Raw genomic sequence first — 24,696 nt, forward strand, 5'->3', positions numbered from 1 at the left:
GAGCCAGATGACATGGAATTCTACCCTTTTAACTATGCTGGACTTTGCCTCCTAAGATTGCATAGAAAGACATGGTCCAGGTCTGGCACATTCAGGATGGTTCTGCAGGGTCACACTGATCTGAACTTATGCTAAGAGTTCTGGATAGTCTTAGCTTCAGCCACTCCCCCAAAAGAAATGTCCCTCCTGAGCCCCTTTCCAGAATTTCAATGCAATTAGGAAGACTGTGGAAGAGAGGAAAGATTAAAATAAGCTTGGGGCCCTCTGGAGGCGCTCAGCATGTAAGTGGTTGTCGTTGGCTCTCCATCCAAGACCATATTGCTCATTGCCTAGGGAAATGAGATGCCATAGTGAGGCCCCATCCTGCGGGGTTCCCAAAGATGCCTTTCTTTAATTTGGGATTGTATGTTGTTCAGTAATCTCTACTTCACTGATATAAACCTCATTTTTATCATGCATTACTTTAACATGTGCTATTAACAATATTCATCAAATTCAAATTCTTCATAATTTTTTTAATCCTTTGCTCCTACTCGTCTGACTGCTTTTTAAATGCCCTATAAAATGCAGGCTTCTCATATATCTTAGCAGAGTAGAACTTCTGGTGATTGAGGTTGAAAGACAGGCCTTCCGTGGTACCTGTCAAACAGGCTACTTGCAAATTCAGTCTTTTTGCTTTCAACGGAATCAAGAACTATCAAATAATGGGCCCTGTACCTGTGTTATTGCAGTAGGGCATTTTGACCCTCTAAAAAGCACTTTCCTTGCCCTGAAATACTTTGAAAAACTTCATTTAAATTTTGCTATTGTGAGTTTTAGAAGTCAGGTAGGTGGCTCACGCCTGCAATACCAGCACTTTGGGAGGCCAAGGCAGGCAGATCACAAGGTCAGGAGATCGAGACCATCCTGGCTAACATGGTGAAACCCATCTATACTAAAAATGCAAAAAATTAGCCAGGCATGGTGGCGGGCACCTGTAGTCCCAGCTACTCGGGAGGCTGAGGCAGGAGAATGACGTGAACCCGGGAGGCGGAGCTTGCAGTGAGCCAAGATGGCGCCACCGCACTCCAGCCTGGGCGACAGAGCAAGACTCCATCTAAAAAAAAAAAAAAAAAAACAGAAGAAGAAGAAGAAGTCAGGTAGTAAAGTGGAAGGTAATTATTGTGGCAGAAATACAGCTAAGGACATAGGCCAGGGCAGATGGGACCCAGGGGCCAATTCTGCATTTTAGAGCCTGATGAGTGAAATGGGACTGGGATGAGCAAGGAAAAGGTTTTTGAAAAGGAAATGATGATGGCGTTAGGAAATGGCAAGAAAAATTCATGTGGAGCTGGAGAAAGAAGGATTTGAAGATGCTCAAATGTTCCAGCCTTTGAGGCTGTATAATTTTGTTCAAAAAGGACAAAATGTCTACTACTTGAGTGATTTCCCAACAAAGGGCCAAAGCCTATTTCACTCACAGCACAAATCCACATTAACACAAATCCACATTAACACAATCCACATTAACACAAATCCACATTAACACAAATCCACATTAACACAAATTTAGTTCAGTAATGAAGCTGGGGTAAAACTGAATCATCCATGAAAAAGAACACTTTAAATAACCAGGACATTTTTTTAACCCACACATACTGTGCTTTGCCTGCACATGCACACAAATTTCCTGATCAAACCAAATTTAATTTAGCAAGAGATTTTTCTCCAACCAGTTTAGTTTAATGTGCATGAGAGCAGAAATGAAATTACACAATATAAGAGTTTGAGCAGAATTTGCTTTTTTGCAATTCCATTTGAAAGGACCTATTTCAAGTCATTAAGAGCCAATTTACCCAAATGGAAAATATCAAGATATAAATCATATGTCTTCTCCATTCCAGGGAACTTTGGGCAACTGATCCTCCTAGAGCCAAAGTTCTTGAAATTTATTTATTTCTTTTCTCTCTCTTGTTTCCTTCCTTGGTCAAGTGGCTAATGTAACATGTGTGTAGTCAGATACCAGTTATTCATGAGAATGGGAGGGTAACACTGTCGATCGTTAAAGCCCAATTTATTGACATTTTTCCACTTTGTTTTAAACAATATGCATTTTCATCCACCAAACTGCTTGTAAGAGCTGTTCACAAGTTAGAAAATATATCCAGGTTTGAGGGTTTTTTGTTTGTTTGTTTTTGTTTTTGTTTTGAGATGGAGTCCCGCTCCGTCCCCCAGGCTGGAGTGTAGTGGCATGATCTCCACTCACTGCAAGCTCCGCCTCCTGGGTTCACGCCATTCTCCTGCCTCAGCCTCCTGAGTAGCTGGGACTACAGGCACCCACCACCAAGCCCAGCTAATTTTTTGCATTTTTAGTAGAGACGGGGTTTCACCGTGTTAGCCAGGATGGTCTCGATCTCCTGACCTCGTGATCCGCCTGCCTCGGACTCCCAAAGTGCTGGGATTACAGGTGTGAGCCACTGCGCCTGGCCTGGGTTTGAGTTTTATCTCCTTTTCCTTTCCCCAAATGTTTTCCCTAGTGGTGCTATTGAGCTATTAACAATTGAAAAGCAGGTTGAAAGAAAAATAACAAACACCCCAATGTGTATATTATTTTTATTCCCTGTTTGTAGACAAAGAAACTTGGGTTAAAATGGTTAGGAGCAATGCCTAAAGACTTCACTGTCACAGTGGCCCGGCTGGGCTTTAACTCAGATGGTTCTATCCACGAGCCCCTGTTCTTTGGAAGAGAAGCAATAGATCAAAGTATACCAACATAATACATTGGCTAAATTGGAGAAATAGCTAAATTTGTGAAGAGATCAAAGTATTATTTGGGGCCTGCCCATAGTGAAAACCATAAAAAGCAGTGACTTAAACAGACAAAGGTTTTTTTTCTCTAAAGTAGGGGGCGTGGTTCTATGGTCAGTAGGGACTCAGGTACCTTCTATCATTCTGCATGGCTGTTCTTAGCATATGGCTTTATCCTCAAGATTTCCTCTTGGTTCAAGATAACTGCTGGGGTGCTAGCCTTCACCTATAAATTCTAGGCAACAGCAACATGGGGGAGGGGTAGAAAAAGGCACCCATTACTAGCTGTGTTTTTCTTCTTTAGATGGTCTTACCAGAATGCCCATCAAACAACTTCTATCTACAATCTCATCTACCCACTCGTAGTTGCAGAAGAAGTGGGAAAATGTGGCTTGGTACCTTGCTACCCAGAATGAAAGTGGGATTTGGTTGTGAGGGAACATTGCGGAGACACCTGGCAGACTTGGTCACAATTAGTCAGCTACTGGAGGAAGTACGGAGAGGAATGGTCAAGGTGGGGCTTTCAAGGGACTGATCTTGTAGCCAAGTGCATGATGGATAAAAAGGGGACTGATGAAAGGTGGTTTTGAGTACTGTGGTTTGTGGTGATAAGCTCGATATTAGTGAGATGGTATCAGGGATAGGAGAAAATAGATGCATATGATCAAATTTGTAGAAAATAGATGCATATGATCAAATTTGTAGAGTAAATTGACCAAGGAGAATGTGTTTATTCATTAGCTGCCATCCAAAACTGTGAACTGTGTTTAAACACACACACACACACCACATGGAGGTATGTGTATGCATATAAACACACTTTATATTTGTATGTATATTCATACACACATGCATACATAAAACAAAAACAACAATGTAAAACTTTTTCTAGGGCTCCATAACAGCAATAGCAATGATTTCAAACTTTAGTATCCCTAAGAATCACCTGGAAAAAGAGGCTAAATTACAGATTTCGAAAGAGAATGTGAGAAAGACAAATTGTAAAGATGACTAGGAAGTCATCCTAAGAAGCCGGTTGTAAAGATGAGTAAGAAGTCATCATAAGAAGCCAAGATGGAGAAAGTAGGAAAGTCAGGATGGGGAGGAAATAGTAGTTAAGTTTTGTTCTCCCTTTTCCCTCTCTTATTCCCTCCTTCCCTGCTCTCTCCCCTTCTTTTCTTCTTTCTTTTTGTCTTTAATCTTTTAATTTTAGGAGGAGTCGACTTATGAGTTTGGTAATCATATTTTCATAAACGTATAGGCTCCCAAATAAGGAAGAAATTAACACTCAAGTCACCATCACTCCCTTTTGTTAAGCCGTAAGACAGCAGGTAATGCCATTTTACAGATGACAAAATCAAGACTCATCTATGGTGTTGACAGTTGAAGCCAGCTCTTTCAGAACTCCTTATATCCAAAAAAAGAGCATAGCTCTTTTGGAACTCTTTATATCCATGGTGCATGATACACTGGCAGGCACACACATCCCTTGTGTGTGTAATTCACACAAAAATGACCAAGATTTTCAGTACAACTTTCTTGGTACTGTGTGTTTGACACCCTTAGCTTCAAGGCAAAACCTACTTTTTATTTTAGCTTTAACATTCAGCAACAGTTAAATAAGTATAACTTGGTTTTCTTATTTTAACCCCATCTGATTGCATTTTGTAAAGCTCATGTGAGCCCTATTTTTTCCCATCAAATGCTGGAGAGTGGCAGGTTTGGTTGGCACTGCCTGCTGGCTACTCCAGGTGTCTTCCCATGCAGCTTGCTGGGGCAAGTGTTGTGATTTCTGCTCTGACATCCTGGACAAAGTCTCTCATTAATAAGTAGATGCCTACACACTTACGTAGTAAAAGTATAAAAGCATGCATGGGAAAAACACACACCAACTGTAAAACAGTAGTTAGCTTGGTGAGAGATGAGAGAGAGGGGAGAAAGAGAGATGGGTTAGTAGTGTTTTGCTGTTTTATTTCTTTTAGGGTGATGGATCAAATACCCACAGATCTGAATGGTGGGTACATGGGTGTCTGTAATATTGTTTTATATACCTTGAATGTGTGAAATGCCTTATACTTTAAACTTTTTTAAAAATTAAAAATTCTTATAGGCAAAGTGATTTGAGCCCTTGAAAGAAATCTTTACTTTCAGTTTTGAGCAGTCTAAGATAGTGTTTCTCAAAGTAAAGCGTGTGTTAGAATTATCTAGAGGGTTGTTGAAACAGTGTCTTGGGTTCCATTGCCAGAGTCTCTGATTCACTACAGGTCTGTAGTGGGGCCTGAGAATCTGCATTTTAACAAGTTCCCCAGTGATGCATGTTGCTTATCCAGAGACTACACTTTGAGAATCACTGGTCTGAAAGAATTTTTCATCAAGACAACTAGAGTCTTGTTGATTGCTCACTTTTTCATTCATTAAACAAATGTCTGTTATATAAATGTGTCTATTCTAGCACTTGAACTGGGCCACTTATTGTGCATGGATGTATGAAGATGATCTGTCCGTGGTGGAAAGGATACATGACTCTTCAATACGGTTGTGCAGTTTGGACACTGTGTAAATTGTGCCTACTGGAGTACTACAGTTTAGCTAGACGTGGCAGTCAAAAGAATTACCAAAGAAACAAAGCAACGTGTGCACAACAGTATAATTCATGCTCTGATATAAATATGCATGATGTTCTTTGAGAGATCAATAGAACAGTGAAACCCAAAAATGAATTGGGGGCATGGAGTCAGGCAAGGCTTTCTGGAAGATAGGATACCTCAGTTGAGTCTACACAGGTGAAGAGAAGTTATCTGGCCAACAGTAAAGATATAGGAGGACAGGCAGGGGAAGTAGAATATGCAAAGACATCAAATGTAATTTGTAAAAAGATGGTAGTAGATGGAGTTTAAGAACTCAGACTGGACCAGGTACAGTGGCTTATGCCTGTAATCTCAGAACTTTGGGAGGCCAAGGTGGGAGGCTCTCTTGAGGCCAGGAGTTTGAGACCACCCTAGGCAAAACAGCAAGACCCCATCTCTACAAAATCAAGAAATTAGTGGGGCACGGTGGTGCATGCCTGTAGTCCCAGCTACATGGGAGGCTGAGGTGGAAGGATACCTTGAGCCCAGGAATTGTAGGCTGCAGTGAGCCATGATCATGCCACTGCACTCCAGCCTGGGTGACAGAGGGAGACCCTGTCTCAGAAAAAAAAAAGAAGAAAGATTCATGCTGGCAGGACAAGAGAGTTGACCATCAGGAGTCAGATCATGAAAGTCTAAGGTGTTTGGATATTAATCTGATATCAGTAGGGAACCATTTTAAAATTTTAAACAAAGTAATGGTTTGATGCAGTTTTATGTTTTAGAAAGAGTCACATCACACACCAGGGCCTGTCGTGGGGTGGGGGGCTGGGGGAGGGATAGCATTAGGAGATATACCTAATGTAAATGACGAGTTAATGGGTGCAGCACACCAACATGGCACATGTATACATATGTAACAAACCTGCACGTTGTGCACATGTGCCCTAGAACTTAAAGTATAAAAAATAAGTAATTAATTAAAAAAAAAAAGAAGAAGAAAGAGTCCTATAGGGCAAGGAAGACAGTCAGGTTGGAGGTGAGATTGGCCACAGTGGACCAGACCAGGTAAGCAGCTATTCATTAGCCTAAGTATAAAATGGTGAGGGCTGCACCAGGGCAGTTCCAGTGTGAATGGAGAAGATGGATGTATTCAAGAAATATTACAGAAGTAGAATTGACAAAGTATGGGGATTGACAGAATGCGGGAAGCAAGAGAGAAGCTATCAAGGACGAGTCCTGGGTTTGTGTCTTAAGCAGTGAGTATAAGTAGGTGACATTCACTGAACTAGGAAGACAAGGAAGAGAGATCTAAGGGCTGGAATAGGGACTGGAGAAGGTGAGTTTGGGTTTGGACATTTGGAGTTTGAGGTATTTGTGGAATATTCATGTGGAGGTATCAGGTGCTCACGGATATTTCCTGGGCTGCAGACTTCAGTTTGGATGATATCTAGGTATTAATCACTTGTCTTTATATATTAGTATAAATATTGCTGCAGTAAATATACTTATATATACATTTTGTCTTAACTTCTGATTATTTCCATAAGAAGTATTTCTAAAATAAAGGCTATTGATAAACATAGTAAAATTATTTTATAAGACGTTGTGTCATTTTATGCTTCCATTAGCATTGTAGAAGAGTGTGTGCCTTCCTACAACCTCGCCAACATTATTTAATCTTCACAAACTGGAAACCCCAATAGTGAGGTTGCTTTAATGTATGCTTTACTGATTATTTGTAAGGCTGGACATTTTTCACTTTTTGTTGACCTTGATTAAAGGATTATTTGTTGATGTCATGCACCCATTTTCCATAGGATATTGATTTTTTAAAATGATTTTTAAGAACTCTTTTTTTCTTTGTTAAGGATATTATCTCTTTGTCCATCTCATGCATTGCAAATGTGTTGTTCTAATTTCTCATTTATCTTTGCTCTAGCAGTAGATAGCTGTTCCCTCTGCCTGGAACACTCTCAGATGTCCCACCAATATGCCTGTTGGGCTCACTCCCTCACCTGTTGCAAGTCTTAATTTGAATTTTATCCTCTCATTGAAGTCCACTCTATTGGTCACTTCAGATTCCCAACAAGGACAGCTCTTGACAGTTCTGATCCCATAGCATCTTTCACTTTTTCACATAAAATATAGTTTATTTATTTTGTTGTTAGTTTCCATCCACTAAAATGTAAGCTCCTTGAGAATAAGGACACAGGAACCTTTGTCTGTTTTATTTACAGTTATATCCCAAGTACCTAGAATGGTGCCTGGCACATGGTAGGTGCTTAGTATCTATCAGTTAAGTGAATATTAATTGCTTTTATGTGGTCATTTTTTGTTCTAGGGTTTCAAATTTTAACCCATGTAAATGTATCCTTTAGGATCTGATTCAAATGTCTGGTTTATTCCATTGTCTACTGATGAATGATTTAAACCCTTACCATTAGGATTTTCCAATACTCTTACAGCAACTCTTTGATGGAATTAGAAACAAAATTCAAATTTCTTAATTCCTAAATATATCCATTAGAAGTGGGAGAATGGGGGTGGCAGGGCCGGGGGGTCCCTGAGCATTTACTTGGGTGAACAAAATAGTTCATCAAAAAATGTTCATCTCTTTCACAAAATCATCTAATTACCTACTTTATTCTAAACACAAGTTTTTGTAGTTGTTCATTCCTATGTTATGTTGACTTATTTTATGAACACTCTCAATGGCAACCATATAAGAAGTCCACTCTAAACAATGGACAGCTTTGGCAGGGAGCAGTGGCTCACGCCTGTAATCCTATCACTTTGGGAGGCTGAGGCGGGCAGATCATGAGGTCAGGAGTTCGAGACCAGCCTGGCCAATATGGTGAAACCCTGCCTCTACTAAAAATACAAAAATTAGCTGGGCATGATGGCATGCATCTGTAGTCCCAGGTATGCAGGAGGCTGAGGCAGAAGAATCACTTGAACCCAGGAGGTAGAGGTTGAAGTGGCCTGAGTTTGCACCACTGCACTCCAGCCTGGGCAGCAGAGTGAGACTCCGTCTCAAAAAAAAGAAAAAAAGAAAAAAAAGACTAGACAGCTTCTAGTGAAGAAACCATACCAAGGCCAAACAATTTCTGGTTTGGGAGTTTGCTTAATAACAGAGGGAACAAGTATTTACTAGCTCCCTTTGGGAAAACACATTGTCAAATAAATATTTACTAAGCTTTTCTCTATGCAAAACACCATGGTATGCCAGTGGGAGGTGTGAAAAGTACAGCCAATTCCCTTAAGAAAGTTGTAACTGGCCAGGAGCGTTGACTCACACCTGTAATCCCAGCATTTTGGGAGGCTGAGGCAGGTGTGTCACCTGAGGTCAGAAGTTCGAGACCAGCTTGGCCAAAATGGTGAAACCCCTTCTCTACTAAAAATATGAAAATTAGCCAGGCCTGGTGGTGGGCACCTATAATCCTAGCTACTTGGGAGGTTGAGGCAGGAGGATCACTTGAACCTGGGAGGCGGAGGTTGCAGTGAGCCGAGATTGCGCCGTTGCACTCCAGCCTAGGCGACAGAGTGAGACTTCATCTCAAAAAATAAAAAGAAAATTGTAACTAACTGTGGTGATGGAGGTAGGGGGAGATCAGGATACATATTCACAAAAAGGTGAACAATCATTCTTGTTACTCATTATTATTTATATTTTGGCAACTGCAAATGAGTGGGGCAGATATCACAGATTCAAGATATTAAGAAGAGGAAAAGATGATAGTGGATTGCAGTGATCTATGAATCCTTTACTGAGGGCATTAGAATTTGTATCAAGCCTAGAAGAATAAGAGGAATTTGACTTTTATTAAAGAGGAGAAAGGGAGAGGCAGAGAGGGAAGGCTATCAGTCCTGAAACCTATTTTCAACATTTAGCAAGTTTTGTTCTCATATTGTTGTTTTCATTATTGAAGGCAATGGGTGGTATCATTTCTGGACTGTTCCTATATTATGATTTATTACATGTTGGAAAATTTTTTATTTCTACCTCAAACATTTGGCACACTAACATACCTTTGAAATTGACGTTAATCAATGAGGAAAAACAGGCAGGGATTGTTATATTTAGACTGATCATCAAAGACAACAGCAAGTGTTCTCCTTGCTTTTTTTACAGAGTCTCTCACTCTGTCACCCAGGCTGGAGTGCAGTGGCATAATCTCAATTCACTGCAATCTCTGCCTCCTGGGTTCAAGCGATTCTCCTGCCTCAGTCTCCTGAGTAGCTGAGATTATAGGCAGGCACCACCACACCCAGCTAATTTTTGTATTTTTAATAGAGATGGGATTTTGCCCTGTTGGCCAGGCTGATCTCGAACTCCTGACCTTAGGTGATCCATCCGCCTCAGCCTCCCAAAGTGCTGGGACTACAAGCATAAGCCACTGCAAGCGGCCTCTCCTTGCTCTTTTAAAACCATTTGCAATTAATAGAGAGCGAACCAATTACTTTCTTTCAGTGCTGTTTTTCTTCCTTTGCGAGGAAGCATTTAATATAACAGCCGTCATGCCAGCCATTAGTTATCAATGTTAACAGGGTCTGAGGCAGCAGTGATGAACTACCTATCTCACTTAATCTAGGGACCACCATGTAGTAATAAGCTTAACCTTTTTCCACCAGCAAATCTTTCATGAGAGTGATTAATAAATAATAATTTCATCTGATAGACTATGTATTTGACTTCTTTCTCTTCTGCTGCTGCTTCTTATTGTCTGTAAAATGCTAAAAGACAGACAGCCAAAAGCAAGAAGCAGGAATTTAATACACAGTCTGAAGAGATAGACCCTGACTACATAGGAGCCTGCTGAAATTATCAATTTTATTGATTTCATTTTGATGTTCCCATTTAATCCAAAATCCTATCATACATATTTTATAATTCTCATTTAATCCTAAATAGTATAATATATATTTTTCAGCAAGTAGATACAGCACTGAATCTGCTCATTGTAAGAGCATTTACCTACTTAATTTTCTGGCAATCAGGAATAAGAAACAAAGATTTGAGCATATCCCATTTAGCAACCAACAGATTACATGGACCTTTAGTGTTCTCATTTAAGCTTGGCCTTGGTTCATTTACATCTTGGATATGTGGACTACAATTACAGCCACGTTACTAAATGATTTATGTTTTTATTTAATATGTTGTTAATGAAAAGTAACTGTTGTCTCCATTAAAATTCAAAGAGAGTAGAAGTTGAAGGTAAAAAGTTGATGTGTATGCGGTTTGATGTGAAAGATTAGATGCAGGACCATGCAATAAAGTGAACGTGAGACTATTCCCACATATTGCTCAGCCATAGAAAATACAAGCTTCTATAACAAGAAATGACTTTCAGTAGAAGGATCTAGATGAGCCATTGCCTTGATAATAACAATGGAAAAGAAAACAATTCACAATAGTATTCCTTTGCACCTGAGCAACTATACATTGAAGGAATCAGCTTTCAGTTCAGAGAGGAAATGCTGAAGAGAGATCGTAATGCCCCAAGATGTACAGACCCAGAGATGAAAGCTGCCGTCCAGGCAAAGAAAGGAGTTTCAGGAGTTCCTCTAAAAGACTTAGACACTTTAATTACCCTAGTGAGGGGCCATAAAACAGAGATGGGTGGTGGTCCTGGCCCAAAGCAAATACAATAAACTCTTTGTTATTTGGTGGATATAGATTATATTAAGCAACAACAAAAAAAGATACTTAAATCATTTACTTACTTTTCCCAGGAACTTTAAAACCATTACTGCTTTCTACCTTCATTTGAATCTATGGAAGCTATAGTTTTAATTTGAAAGAATAGAACAGTTTAAGTTTCTACTACTGGTTTATTTTCCTGGCTAAGTGACAAAGGGGACAAAGTGAAATGTATACCTGTATAATTGTTTCTCTCCAAATCCATTTTATAAAAGTTCATTTTTTCTCAAAATTTATCTCTAGTTTCTTTCATTATAAATATGCCTTAAAATATATTCACAATTCTAATTTCTACTGGACTTCTGAGATTATCTTATTTTTCTTGGCCTTATACTATAACCCAGTACTGTCCACTAAATATATAAAATGAGCCACAAATCCAGCTCACATATGTAATTTTAAATTTCCTAGTAACCACATTTAAAAAAAAAACGTGAAATTTATTTTAATAACCACATTTAGAAAATAACAGGTGAAATTTATTTTAATACTACATTTTCTAACTCAATATATAAAATAGTATTCCGACAAGTAACCAGTAGAAAAATTATTAATGAGATATTCTACATTCCCTTTTTCATGCTAAGTCTTCATAATCTAGAGTGTATCTTACACTTACAGCACATCTCATTTGAACTAGGCAAGTATGAAGTGTCTAGTAGCTATGCGTGGCTAGTGACTAGTGGCTACAGTGTTGAACAGCACAGCATTGATTCTAGGACAATCATTCCTAACATTTTGGACTCAGGGTTCTTTAGGGGAACCTTATGAAAACTGTGGACCTTCCTCCCAGAAAAAAAAAATATATTAGCATACAATCCCCCATAAATTTTCAAGGAATTTATGAAATCTTAGAAGCCCGTCTTAGACCCTCCTGAGGTCAAATCATCCCAAACTGCCATAATTTCATTCCCAGTCTCACTTTTTTTTATAGTTGACCTTTTGGATTTACATAAATTATTTTAAGAGGAATCTATATTATTTATATAAATGAAAAATGTGTCATTTATTAAAAGCAAAAGATAACTGTAAAAAATTAGTATTATTCTTTCAAAAATTCGTAAACCTACCCCCTAAACTTATCTTTCATATCACTCTTCAGGATACACTGCCTAGGGATCTGCAAACCAGATGAAGAGGCCCTGCTCTTGGGCCTCCTCTGAATGGATGCAGGAATGAAGTGGAATCTTCAGAGGTGTTCTATTAGGTCATTATAGTGACACAACTGGTTGTGTTATTAAGCCTGAACAGTGAGATGGAGACGGGGGGTGTAAAACTGGGCAAAATCATTCACTTTGATAAGGTTCATGGACTTCAGAATTATTTCTTTTCTTCTGCTGATTTTTCTTCCCTGGCTCTGTTTGCCAGAAGATACACCTGAAACTCTGTCCTCCTGGGGGAAAGGGTTGGTAAGAGAAAGAGACCAGGGTGGTGGCTTAGATGAGCTCTGTTCCAGGCCTTAAAGAGATGGCTCCTTCTATCATCTTCTCTGCTAGCTTCCTCCTTTCGCAATCTAATTGGTGAGACCCAATGGACAGAGGAGAAAGGAAATAAGTGCCTGGCTGCTTGACCTTCCTGCCACATAGGCTTCAAGTCCAAGATTGCAAATGCAAATGCCAGCAAAAGTTGGGTGGGTAAGTTCAATGAGTCACTTCTTAAGGAATTGGAAAGTTGGACCTTTGAGCAAAGTCCTCCCTCTTTTTTTGTCAAATGTTGACTAATTTGTTATTAATATTATATTTAACATTAGATATTTACTCTTGATATTTAATACTAGAAACACCAACCAGAAGACTGTAGATTATAATTCAGGGTGGATTAGGCCATCAGGATGCCAATTAAGTCTTCTGCCAAAACATCAGTGCTGGTTCTCAACTCAGAAACATGTTCATACATTTTGTTGGTATCACAGTGATGGAAGGGCTGGGATGCTACTGGCCTTTAGGACATTCAGAACAAGGGCAGTCCTGCACCCAAACATTTGTCCTGCCCCAAATGCCATAATGTCCTTGTTGAGAAACACTGAAAGAGTAAAAGAAGGTCTTCAGGTCCTCATGTGATAATCCGGTTCAACTCTCATTAGGAGCCAAGGCCCTGTTTGGTAAAGAGAAGACAATACATTTTTCTGGAGCATCTCTTTCCTTTCTATTGGACAGGCCTGGCAGACACAGCAGATTTCAAGTATTTGAGATTTCTGATCATCGTGTAGTCACCTCACATTTCTGCAAAGTTTTTTTTTTTTTTTTTTTTTTTTTCTCGCTTCTGGTTTTAGTATGCTTACACTCTTCGGAGGGTTTTAGCATTATTCTTTTATGAAATGACTTTCAAAAAAGTGACACCCAAAGCAATGACTTGACTGAAAGTATATGACTGAGAAGGGCCTCTGTTGCTAGACTCCCATAATAGAGAATACAGCTGAGATGTCCACTCATCCCCAAAAGGGAGTTATGCTACAGGTGTGACATTCAGAGCAGCAGATGTCCTTGCTCTCAGTTGTTTGAATACACTGAGTTTGCCATAATGCTGTGCTCCACAACCATGCCAGCTCCATTGGAACATGTGTCAGCTTTTTCTCAGTGATGATCTTTTTCCCTGAACAAACAAGGGTGTATATGACCTATTCTCTGAATTTTATATGAGTGATGAGGTGTTTTGTCCCTTCTGCTCATCTAGGGGATCTGTCCATCGAGTTTATGAAAACTGTTTAGTATGCTATAACATGCATATGCTAAAGCATATAAGGCTCCATTTTTTTATGTAGTTGTATACCCAAATAACTACCACTTAGAAGAACACACAAAACATTTCCAGCAACTCTGAAGGTTGCCCATGCCCCTCTCTGTCACTGCCTGCCCCATACCAGGGTTACCACTTTTCTGAATTTCATCGCCATTGATCAATGTTTTTATCTGTTATTGAACTTCTTTTACATATTACATAGTACACATTCTTTGTATTTGACATTTTTTGCTCAATATAACATTTGTAAGATTCATACCTGTTGTTACATATGTCAGTATTTTTTTTTATTGCAGGGTAGTATTGCGTACATGGATATACCACAGTGTGTTTATTCATTTTCTTGTGTAACAGAAAACTGGGTTTTTCCAGTTTGGGACTGTCTTTTGGTGGACATATGCATTTCTCTTGGATATAAATCTCGGGAAAGATTTGCTAGCCTATAGGGTAGATATATGTTAAATTTTATTAAAAACTTTCAATCAGCTTTCCAAAGTGGTTATAGAAATTTACAGTGTCCCCAACAGTGTAAGAGACTTCAGTTGCTCCATATCTTCTATAATACTTGATAATGTTAGTCTTTTTAAATTTTAGTCATTATAGTAGGTATGTAATAGTCTCTCATTATGGCTGTAAGATGCATACTCCTTTGCATTTTCACCTAAAATAAGTGAGTCATAAACATTGAATGTCATGTAGAAGCTTATAAATTCTTGCTTCAGGCTACTGCATATGCAATGGTTTTTAAGGAATTCCTAACCCTTTTAAGGAATCCTAACTATTTCTCTTTCCAGAGAGAAGTGATGTATAATTGTACAATCATCTCAGCTTAGTCAGATGTGAAAATTCCTCAGCCACATCCCTAGTGTGGTATCCCCAGGGCATGACCTTGATAAACAATGCACAGAGGAGGACCCAACATTGCTACCATAGGTATTTGGCAATGAATTTGCTTCTACATACACAGGGAATCCTGTCCAATAATATCCAGTGAGCATTTATTGAGCACATACTTTGTTCCAGGCACTGTGCTGGGCATTGGGAAAGCAACAGGGAGGTAGACACAGTCCATCTCTCTTTTGAAAGACTCACTGTCTAATGAGGGGGTGGGAAAGTGAACATACAGTTGTCATGCGGTGTGATAAACGCTTTGCAAAATGTGTATGTATTTTCAGGGGGCTTGGAGCAAAGGTCCTTGAAGAGAGCAAGAAAAAGTCTTCCCAGGAAAAGCGGTCACCTGAGTGAGTGTTACAACGAGAAGCGGGGGCATCCCAGGCAAGGCAGCTACCAAGCAAAGGTGTGAAGGTGAGCTTCTGCACAGGTTTCTCAAAGGTTGTTGACACAGCTGAAGCATAAGGCACACGCAGGAGGCACTTGCAAAAGATATAACCAAGATGCGTACAGGGCTCATCATGAAGGGTGTAGTTCAGTGAAAATATATTTTGCAGAATTTCAACCCAGAGAATCTCCCTTTTGGTTTACCTGCAAACAAAAAGAATCAATACTTCCTTTTGACTGTCTCTGAACACTGAATTTTGGCTTCTACTCACTTTTTGAAGCTAAATTGTTTGAAGTTAGGCTCCTTCCTTCCTTCCTTCCGTCCGTCCTTCCTTCCTTCCTTCCTTCCTTCCTTCCTTCCTTCCTTCCTTCCTTCCTTCCTTCCTTCCTTCCTTCCTTCCTTCCTTCCTTCCTTCCTTCCTTCCTTCTTGTTCATTCATTCGTTCATTCTTTTTTGAGACAAGGTAGAGTGCCATCATAGCTCACTGCATCCCTGACTTCCTGAGGGTCAGGTGATCCTCCCCCCTCAGTCTCCCAGGTAGCTGGGACTCCAGGCACACACCACCATACCTGGCTAACTTTTTGCATTTTTAGTAGAGGTGAGATTTTGCCATGTTTCCCAGGCTGTTCTTGAACTACTGGGTTTAAGCAGTCTGCCCACCTTGGCCTCTAAAAATGCTAGGATTACAGGCATGAGCCACTGTACCTGGCTGAAGTTAGACTTCTATCTCTTTTTGTGAATACAAGCATATTTTCTGTTTAACAGTTTAGAACCAATGTGAATTTTCCCATATATGATAGTCTAAGAATTGAATTATAGTTTCTTAACTAGGTTTTTGTTGTGTTGTGTTGTGTTGTATGCCTTCCAGACCCAACACCCTAGCCAGTGCAATGGCTCTGAGTGTGGCATAAGCCCACTTTTAGTCTTCTTATGGAATTGAGTAATGTTCTTGGTGTTAGCATCTCTCTTTTGATTGGAGGAGTAAGGCAGACACTTACATTTCTAATAAAAGATCTGCTCATCGAAATTAAACCAGTCCTGATGGTGTCGGGAACCTTCTGCCCTGAGCACAACAGAGGCAGCCATGGGGTATCATAATTACCTCCATTATATTTAACAAACACTCAGGTAGCATGCACCTCTTTTGATTTTCCTTGCAGTATTCCAGCTACGTAGCAATTTGTTTACTTCTCACAAGCACCCTAGAGTTGGAAAGTTTCCACATATGGGGAAACTGAGGCACCAAGATATTAAATAACCTGCTCAAGTCACAGGTGGAATTTGAACCCACACGCTCATATTTGTAGACACCATACTATATTGCTTCCTTTTACTTATAAAATATACAGGATAAACTCAAAGGAACGAAGTTCATTCAGCAAACCTTTGTTGAGCAACTGCCTGGTGGGTGAGTCGGTGACACTTTTGCCCCAGAAACTCTTAACCTATTTGGGGAGACAGATAGTAATAAATGTTTGTAATGCAATGTTAACCTGAGGAGGAAATTCACTAACTTTGCCTGAGGAAGTTAGGGAAGGGCTTCTGCCTGAAATACAGGCTCAGCCTTCATGAAAAGGAGTGAACAGACAGGGCAGTTCTGAGTCGTGATGAGGCAGAGCTTGTTTGGGAGGTGTCAAGTGTGCCGAGGGGTGGGAGATGCTTTAAGGTGTGCTGTGGAGACTGAAGTTAGGAATAGGACTGGTGGAAGGTGGTACTTGGGGCTGGGTGTGGGGGTCTTGTATGTGTGGCTGAAGAGTAGGACTTTAGCTTGTACCTGGTGGGAAGTCATTGAGGGTTATTAAGTAGAGGAGAGAGTTGATAAACCACCTTCTAGAGAGATCTGGTTTGGATAACATTGCAATAATTCAAGAGAGGATGTTAATTTGCAGTGTAGGTTGTTTAGAATCTAGGAGCATCAGGTGAGTTGACAATTAAATGTAGAGTCTGAACTGTAGCATGTGGTGGGGGAGGAGAACAATGGTGAGCAAGAGAGAGAGAAGGAAGAAGAAAGGGGGGGAGTGTGAGCACAATGTCTTCTGAAAGGAAAAAAGGAAGGAAGGAACCAAGGGAGAAGGGAAAAGAGGGAGAAAAAAGGAAGGAAAGGATGGAAAGAGGAGAGAAAAGAATATGCTAGTATGTTTAAAAATATATTATTATGATGAAATGTTATTGGTATAATTGTCCTGTGGTTCAGGCTTTTAGAAGTATGTGCTCAGCCAAATTTTGTTTTGTGGTTGACCAGCAGCTATTTTCATGACTGTAGTAGCCCATTGAGATTACTTCTGTGTAAAGATACTTTGTCAGGTTTATGTAAGACTTCATTTAGGGGGCATTGCCTTGGCATGCAGACGGCTTCCAGGCCTTACACACCAGCAGAAACATGTTCTCTGAAGAGTGCAATAAAGCATTTTAAATTCAAAGCTGGGCACCTCAGGAGCAAACAAGAGCTGCCACATGGAGCACTTTCAGAATAATGCTTTCCTAAAAAAAAAAAAAAAAAACCAGAAGCAGCAGAGATATTTGAAATTCATCCTCACAATTTTCAAGTCTGAATCATAATGGCTTCAAACCCAAGGAAACTTTTAACATATGAGGATCATAAAACCTTACTTTAAGCCAATTATCACTGCTCTCTGTGCCAGTTATAAGCAGCATAATTAGTGGAGTGAACTACTTCTCCCCGCAATTATTATTATCAGGATGGTGTAAGTATATTGGAGTTGAGAGGGGAGTAAAGTTCTAATCGTAACAGGGTCTGTAGATGTGGATAAGGTAGCATGTCAGGTGTTAGCTGTCCAGGCAGCCTCCCGGTGCTATAGGAGTCTCATTTCACTAGGGGTTTAGGTTACCACAAGCTTTGCTCATCTTCCTGCTGCAATGCTGGCTCCTATAGCGGGCTGCGAGGCACAGTGTAGAATCCTGAGCCAGAGAGGGCAGCCTGGTGAGCTGTTTGTCTGGGTGCATTATGTGGCACAATCCACACAGCCATGACGCCAGCCAAGCGTCAGTCACCACGGGCCTCTAAGGTGCATTTCAAGAACATATAATTGGGATAGCTTAGCTGTGTAAGCGTGGGACGTGGCTTTGGGTCCCAGGCAGTTTATTTGTTTAGAATGCCTTCATTCTATCTGACTTGGAAGTAGAGAATGAGAAGCTCATGCTGAGGATGTAGCGATGTCCACAGGTCCTGAAAGCCCAGAGGACAGCAGGGTAAGTGTCAAACCACCCTGGTGATGCTCTCTGTATGAACACTGAAGGAGACTGTGTTGCAATTAATGTGTGGGTCAAGACATGTCCATCAGGGCATGGGCTTCCAATGGTCAACTTCTCTTAAAATTCTAATGTATCCTTCCTAAAGGTGGGATTACATAAGCGTACTTGTCCAGTAATTCTCATGTGTCCTGAATTGGAGTTAAAAGACAAAGAAAATATAATTCCTAAATTTCAAGCTTTTCTATTGGGGGCAGGGAGAGGAAGGAGGGTAATACGTGATATGGATTATAATGCTGTGTTTTTTAAACTTTAAAAATGTTAAGGAGACTTGTAAAAGTAAAATAAATTACCTTCCTATTCTAAAATAAGACCCTGCAGGAATATATGAATTTAAAAAAATGTAATCCATTCCTAGTGCCATGCTTTGAGAGACATTTAGTTTCCTCAAGTACCACACTTGAGAGGACAACTGGAATATGTTTGAAAGAATGGCTCTGTAGAGGCTGAGGGTTTGGGGTGTTCCATGTTATAAAGAAAGGCTGAAAGAATTGGGAGTGTGTGATCTGGAGAAGGAAAGACTGCAGGAGTGATTACAGCTATTTTTAAGCATGAGAAGGACTGAAGCACAGAGCAAGGAAGACACTTGTCCTGTATGTCCCTCAAGAAAAGAGTTTCATCCTTTGGGAAAGAGGGATACCTTGAGCTTTAGATGCACCAAGACCTGGATTTGGATGCAGATGTGCTTCTTCTAGCTGTGTGTCCTCGAACAAATCATTAAATCCTGCCAGATATCCGTGAAATGGAGCTAAAAATCTGTCATTAGGTGATTGGGCTAGTTAAATGGCAACAGGTGTATTAAACACCTATCTCAGTATTAGAGTAGATTATGAACAAAAATATACTTTTCTAAGTCCTTCTCAAAGGTCGTGAATTGAAAAGAAGAACAAGAAAAAGCCTAATTCCTGTCTCTGCGTAAGTTCTTCATGATTACGTTCCCTTTTTACTGTTAAGAATATTAGAGACAGCATTCTAGCTTTGTGTGGGAAGCTACAATAAATGTCTAACTCCAAATTTGCATCAGATTTATATTTCTGAAAAACTTTAAAAATGAACTGAAAGGTGATATTATGGTATCTTCAAGTTTTTTTGTTTTTTTTTTAAAAAAAGCTTTTGAACCAAACTGTGAATGAACACTGTAGAAAAGGAAATGTACTTGAAATATTTCAAAGTGTTTTCAGTGAGGAGAAACTTATCCTCAATTTCTATTTAATACAAGAGGAAATGAGGTTGCATTTTAAGGTAATACTTAATAATGGGAAAGAAAAGTAACTATATATCAAGTGAAAAGGGATAATACTAAATAATAATAGAGTGTATAATAGACATTAAATGCCTTTCTTTAAGAACTAGAGAGAAATATATTTTTCAATGGCTTTTGGTAATGGGCTTTTTAAAATGTTCAATTGCGATATGAACTGGAGGATGTGAACATTTAGTCCCGTGGGTGGCAGGATATTCTTAGCAGCTTCAAGGATGTTTGCTGCATGGGAATTGTCTTTAATTCCCCAAGCAGCAAATCTGATGGAACACTACATTCAAGGCATTGCTGGATGTGAAAGGGGTCCCTCACCTTCAAGGAATGTGAGCCAGGTTGAGGAGTTCAATGCATACTCCTGAAAAGATGAGTGGTGCAGGCAATGATTTCCCATGTGGTTGAGAGGAAAGAGAGAAGGCTGGAGATTGGAGCTGATGCCAGCTTTCATGGAGGAAGTGAGGACTGAGCTGAGCCTTGAAAATTAGGAGTTGCTGTCTTCCCATCTCAGTAAATGGCAGCACCATTCACACAGGTATTTAATCCAGAAACCTAGAAATCATACTTGCTTCCTGTTTATCTCACCCCCAAATCCAAACTCCCAGCAACTCTTACCTATTCTGCCTCCAAAATAGATCCTGAGTCTGCACACTCCCACCATCTCCATTTCTGTCCGCCTGGGTCAAGCCACCATCCTCCCTTTGAAATGTTTCAATGGTCTATTAACTGGTCTTTCTCTTTGGACTTTTGGAACATCCTCCAACCCATTTTCCACAAAGAAGCCAGAGTGATGAAGTCACCACTGTGATTTAAACTCTTTAAAGGTTTTCCATTAGACTAAAAATAAAATCTTCGCTCCTCCACATGGCCTACCAGGCCCTGTGTGATGTGGCCCAGACTTACAGATCTCACCCCCTCTTCTTCTCCCCCTCACTCACCATGGCTGAGCCACACTGGCTTCCTATGATTCTTTGATCTAGGTAGATGTACAATGAAGAAAAAAAGAACGTGAAAATTATTGAAGGCTATAGAAGGAGATCAGTTCACAAAATTAGCAGGAGAGCTCAGTTTTATGTAATGATTCTGCCACACAAATGTGGGCATATAAGTAGGAAGCATGGTTTGATTTCCAGGACCTCTGGGAAGGATCCTTTTGTATCTCAAAACTTATCTCTTTCACCAGCTTCATTACATTATTTGCCAGGATAATATACTTCATTAAATTCCCACCTATGAGGAAGTATGGTCAGTATTTACTCTGTGCCAGGTACAGTGCTAGGTACAAGAGTTATGATGATGAAAAAAATAAAAAGAAAATAGATATGAGGACTCTACTTTCTTGCTGCTTTTCAGACTACTGGGGACCCAGACAATTACCACAGAAGATAATTACAGCGAGGAGTTTTACAAGGTGCCATGAGAACACATGGGTGGGGCACCTAACTCTGACTTGAGAGGTCAGGGAAAGCTTCCCAAAGGAAGGACGTTTAACTGAGAATTGAAATAGTGGGAAGTAGGGCAGAAGGCAAGGGCAAGCATTCAAGTTTTCTCGGCAGGGGAGACAGCACATGCAAAAAGACAGTGTTAAGGGAAAACATGACACTTTGATGGAACCCAGAAAAGGTCAGGATGGTTGCAACACAATAGCAAGATGGAGGAAGTGGAGAGAAGAGGAGCAAGGCATGAGAAGTAATTGGTGGCCTGTGTGTACAAAGCCTTATAAGTCACTGCAAGGTCTTTGGACCTATTAGTAGTCAATGAGAGGTTTTAAGCAGTGAGATTACATAAGTGTTGTAGACAGCTCAGTCTGGGTAGAGTATGAAGAGGGGCTGAGGTTGGCAGGCCATTAGCAAGGCTGTTCTGTAATCCAGGTGAGAAATAATGTTGGTATGAACCAACAATGAAGAAGCAAGGATGAAGAGTCCAGAAGAGAGATTTAAAAAGGGGAATTCACAACACTTGGAGATTAACTGGATGACATAGGGGTGGAGATGAAAAGAACAGTAAGAATGATTCCTAAGTTTCCACCTCCCAGGGGACCATTTGCTAAGATACAGACTCAGGTGTAAAAAAGAGGCTTAGGGGAAGACAGGGAGATGTCACATCTGCTAGTGAAATGCCTTTCTTTTTTCTAGTCTAAGATCAGATTTCATTTCTTAAAAGAGAATGGGCTCTGGAAATTCTGAAAATACATGGATGGAAGAGTCTATGAAAGATGGAGAGGAGAGACGAGAGGGCATCATAGAGAACCGTCGAAATCCTCCTACTTTTGCTTAAGCCCTGGCCAAGATGTCAAGCAAGTTCTTCTTTCATTAATACACAGTATTTAAAAGAAATATTGCATCTTCTAGTTAATCGCAAAGCCTTTCCAACTCCATTTTTCTGTCCTACCTGGGATATACATTTTCCTCGATCAGAATTCTATCTACTTTGGACAAAGTGATTGTGGCCCCTTGAGGAATAAAAGTGTTTCCTCATTCCAGCTGGCTTCCCATCCCTCTTCAGCCATACACAGATCCTCATTTACATTTTGGATGAGTAAATGTCTAGGCTGTGTGGTGTTTTATAAGCTTAATAGACTTGTGAATGTGGGAGAGACAAACACAGAGAAAGATGACCATAGATATCTGCTTGAGACACCACCCAATTAATGTCTGTGACATCATCCCACTTTAGTTGAAGGCTTCTGAAATGAGTAGCTCTTGTTTTATCTATTATTTAAACTCTCGTTAAACAATGTCCTTCCATGAGAAAGAGAGTTCCTTTTTGAGCAGGATTTTTGAACAGCAGCACAATCGACTTTTTGGACCAGATAATTAATTGTGGTGGGAAATGTCCTGTGCATTGTAGGGTATTTAACAGCATCTCTGGCCTCTACCCACTAGACGCCAATAGAGAACCCCCCATACCCAATGGTGACAATCACCATGTCTCCAGACATTGCCAAATGTCCACTGAGAGATAAAATTGCCCGTAGTTGGCCGGGCGCGGTGGCTCAAGCCTGTAATCCCAGCACTTTGGGAGGCCGAGACGGGCGGATCACAAGGTCAGGAGATCGAGACCATCCTGGCTAACACAGTGAAACCCCGTCTCTACTAAAAATACAAAAACTAGCCGGGCGAGGTGGCGGGCTCCTGTAGTCCCAGCTACTCGGGAGGCTGAGGCAGGAGAATGGCGTAAACCCGAGAGGCGGAGCTTGCAGTGAGCTGAGATCCGGCCACTGCACTCCAGTCCGGGCGACAGAGCGAGACTCTGCCTCAAAAAAAAAAAAAAAAAAAAAAAAAAAAAAAAAATTGCCCGTAGTTGAGAATCATTGCTTTAGAGCAGTGATTCCCAAAATGTGGTGCTCAGACCAGAAGCATCAGCATCACCGAAAAACTTGTTAGAACTGCAAATTCTATGACCCCAAACCAGACCTACTGAGAAAGAAGCTCTAGGGGTGGGTCCCAGCAATCTGTGTTTAAGGAGACCTCCAGATGATTCTGATGCACACTGAAGTTTGAGAGTCACTGCTTTAGAGCAAATGAGTGGTCACTGAAGTTCTGGAAGAAGTAGTTGTTTATGTAAAGAAAGGTTTTAAGTAAAGGAAAGTCTCTCTTCTGTTTTCCTTTCTCTTTTAAGAAATGAAATCAAAGCACATCATTTTATTTTTAAAAAGCAAAGTTTTTTGGTAAATCATTTCCTATCATGGAAAATTCTTATAGATAGAAAACAATTTTTAAGTCACATGAAAAGTTTGTTACTCTGAACAGAATTCCTTTTTCCCACATTCACAAAGATTAAACAGTAAGTAGTAGCCTGATTGAATAATCACATTGACAAAGAGATTTTTAAATAAGCACATAGAGGAACATTTTGTAAGTAGAATAGAATTGTGACACAGAGCTTCCAATGTGATATATGGCTCCCATTTAGGGTAGCAAGCCCACTTGCCTGCCCCAGTACTCAATAGCTTTGGGGAAGCAAAGCCAGATGTCTGTGCAAAGCAATCCTTTTCTCTACGTTCTTCCTTAACTTTTCCACTTGTTTGTTTACTTACCCCTTTTCTACCCAACACAGCACTGAATAGGGGAATGGAGTTTTTTATTTATTTGATCAGTGGTTTTATAATACATCTTACATATTTTACAAGTTCATATCAAAGTTCTATTTTTCAAGTGTATTTTCAAAATCTGTGCATTGCTGAACAATTTAGTAATGTCAGTATCTTCCTTGAAATGCTTAATGGATCCCTGAATATTAAATTAGATTCCAAAAATACTTTTATCAAAAAAGGAAATGATGCTCCAACTTAAATAATTATTTTTAGTTAAAAGCATAACAAAATAAGGAAAATGAACTTAGCAAGACATTATTAATTTATTCATTTTTATGTATTGATTTACTCAAAAGCTATTTACTGAATATCAACTGTGTACCAGAAATAAGACAAATACAGTAGATATTTTATTACTTCATGGAGCTTGCATTTTTTCTGTAGGCTGAAGGGAAGGGGTGGAGAGAATAGACAGAAAACAACTCAATAGTTCAAATTTTGGATTGCACCCTGTTAGTGGATTATGACATCCAGTTAGTGGGATACAAACAGCTTTTGTGATTGCTCTTTTAATTAGCAAATTCAAATAGAGTAAAGAAACAAAACTTTATTCCACTAGCACTTCTTAAGTGTGTTGTTTTCAAACTATTTTTGCAGTTATGTGTGTGTGTATGTGTGTGTGTGTGTGCATGAATCAATGTAAAACATTTCTCATTATGAGCTTATAAAATTTGAAAAATACTGGAATTTTTAAATGCTTAAGTAAATGAATCATTTTAAATTGTAATACATATACAAAAAGGCCAAGGAGGTAAGGTAGAAAATAACAAAAATGTGAAGTACAAGGAGGTAGAACCCACTTTTGCTGTGTGGTCAGAGATGGCCTCTCTGATGAAGCAGTATTCCAGCTAGACCTGGCCAAAAAATGGGAGCCAGAAGGAAGAGCTTTCCAGACAAAGGGATCAGCAAGGGCAAAGGTTCTGTTTGGGGCCTGAGTTGCTTGGGTATGGCAGTTTAAATGGCAAAGAAAATAAACAGTTTATTTCTTTTCTTCCC

At 39.8% G+C, this 24,696-nt stretch overlaps 1 protein-coding gene across 7 annotated transcripts in view; it reads left to right on the forward strand.

Annotated features, from left to right (window-relative positions):
* Nucleotides 1-24,696, forward strand: part of THRB (thyroid hormone receptor beta) — a 389,921-nt gene that overhangs the window by 162,835 nt on the left and 202,390 nt on the right. For 6 of the 7 annotated variants that reach the window (XM_030933219.1, XM_030933237.1, XM_030933217.1 and 3 more), the window contains exon 3: nt 14,976-15,105. The gene's annotated coding sequence lies outside the window, so the exon portion shown is untranslated. Of the gene's footprint in view, nt 1-14,975; nt 15,106-18,196; nt 18,290-24,696 lie in introns of those variants that run through there. The other variant, XM_030933233.1, reaches the window with a different exon arrangement.

The sequence above is a fragment of the Rhinopithecus roxellana genome, chromosome 1, assembly GCF_007565055.1.
Source record: "Rhinopithecus roxellana isolate Shanxi Qingling chromosome 1, ASM756505v1, whole genome shotgun sequence".
NCBI lineage: Eukaryota > Metazoa > Chordata > Mammalia > Primates > Cercopithecidae > Rhinopithecus > Rhinopithecus roxellana.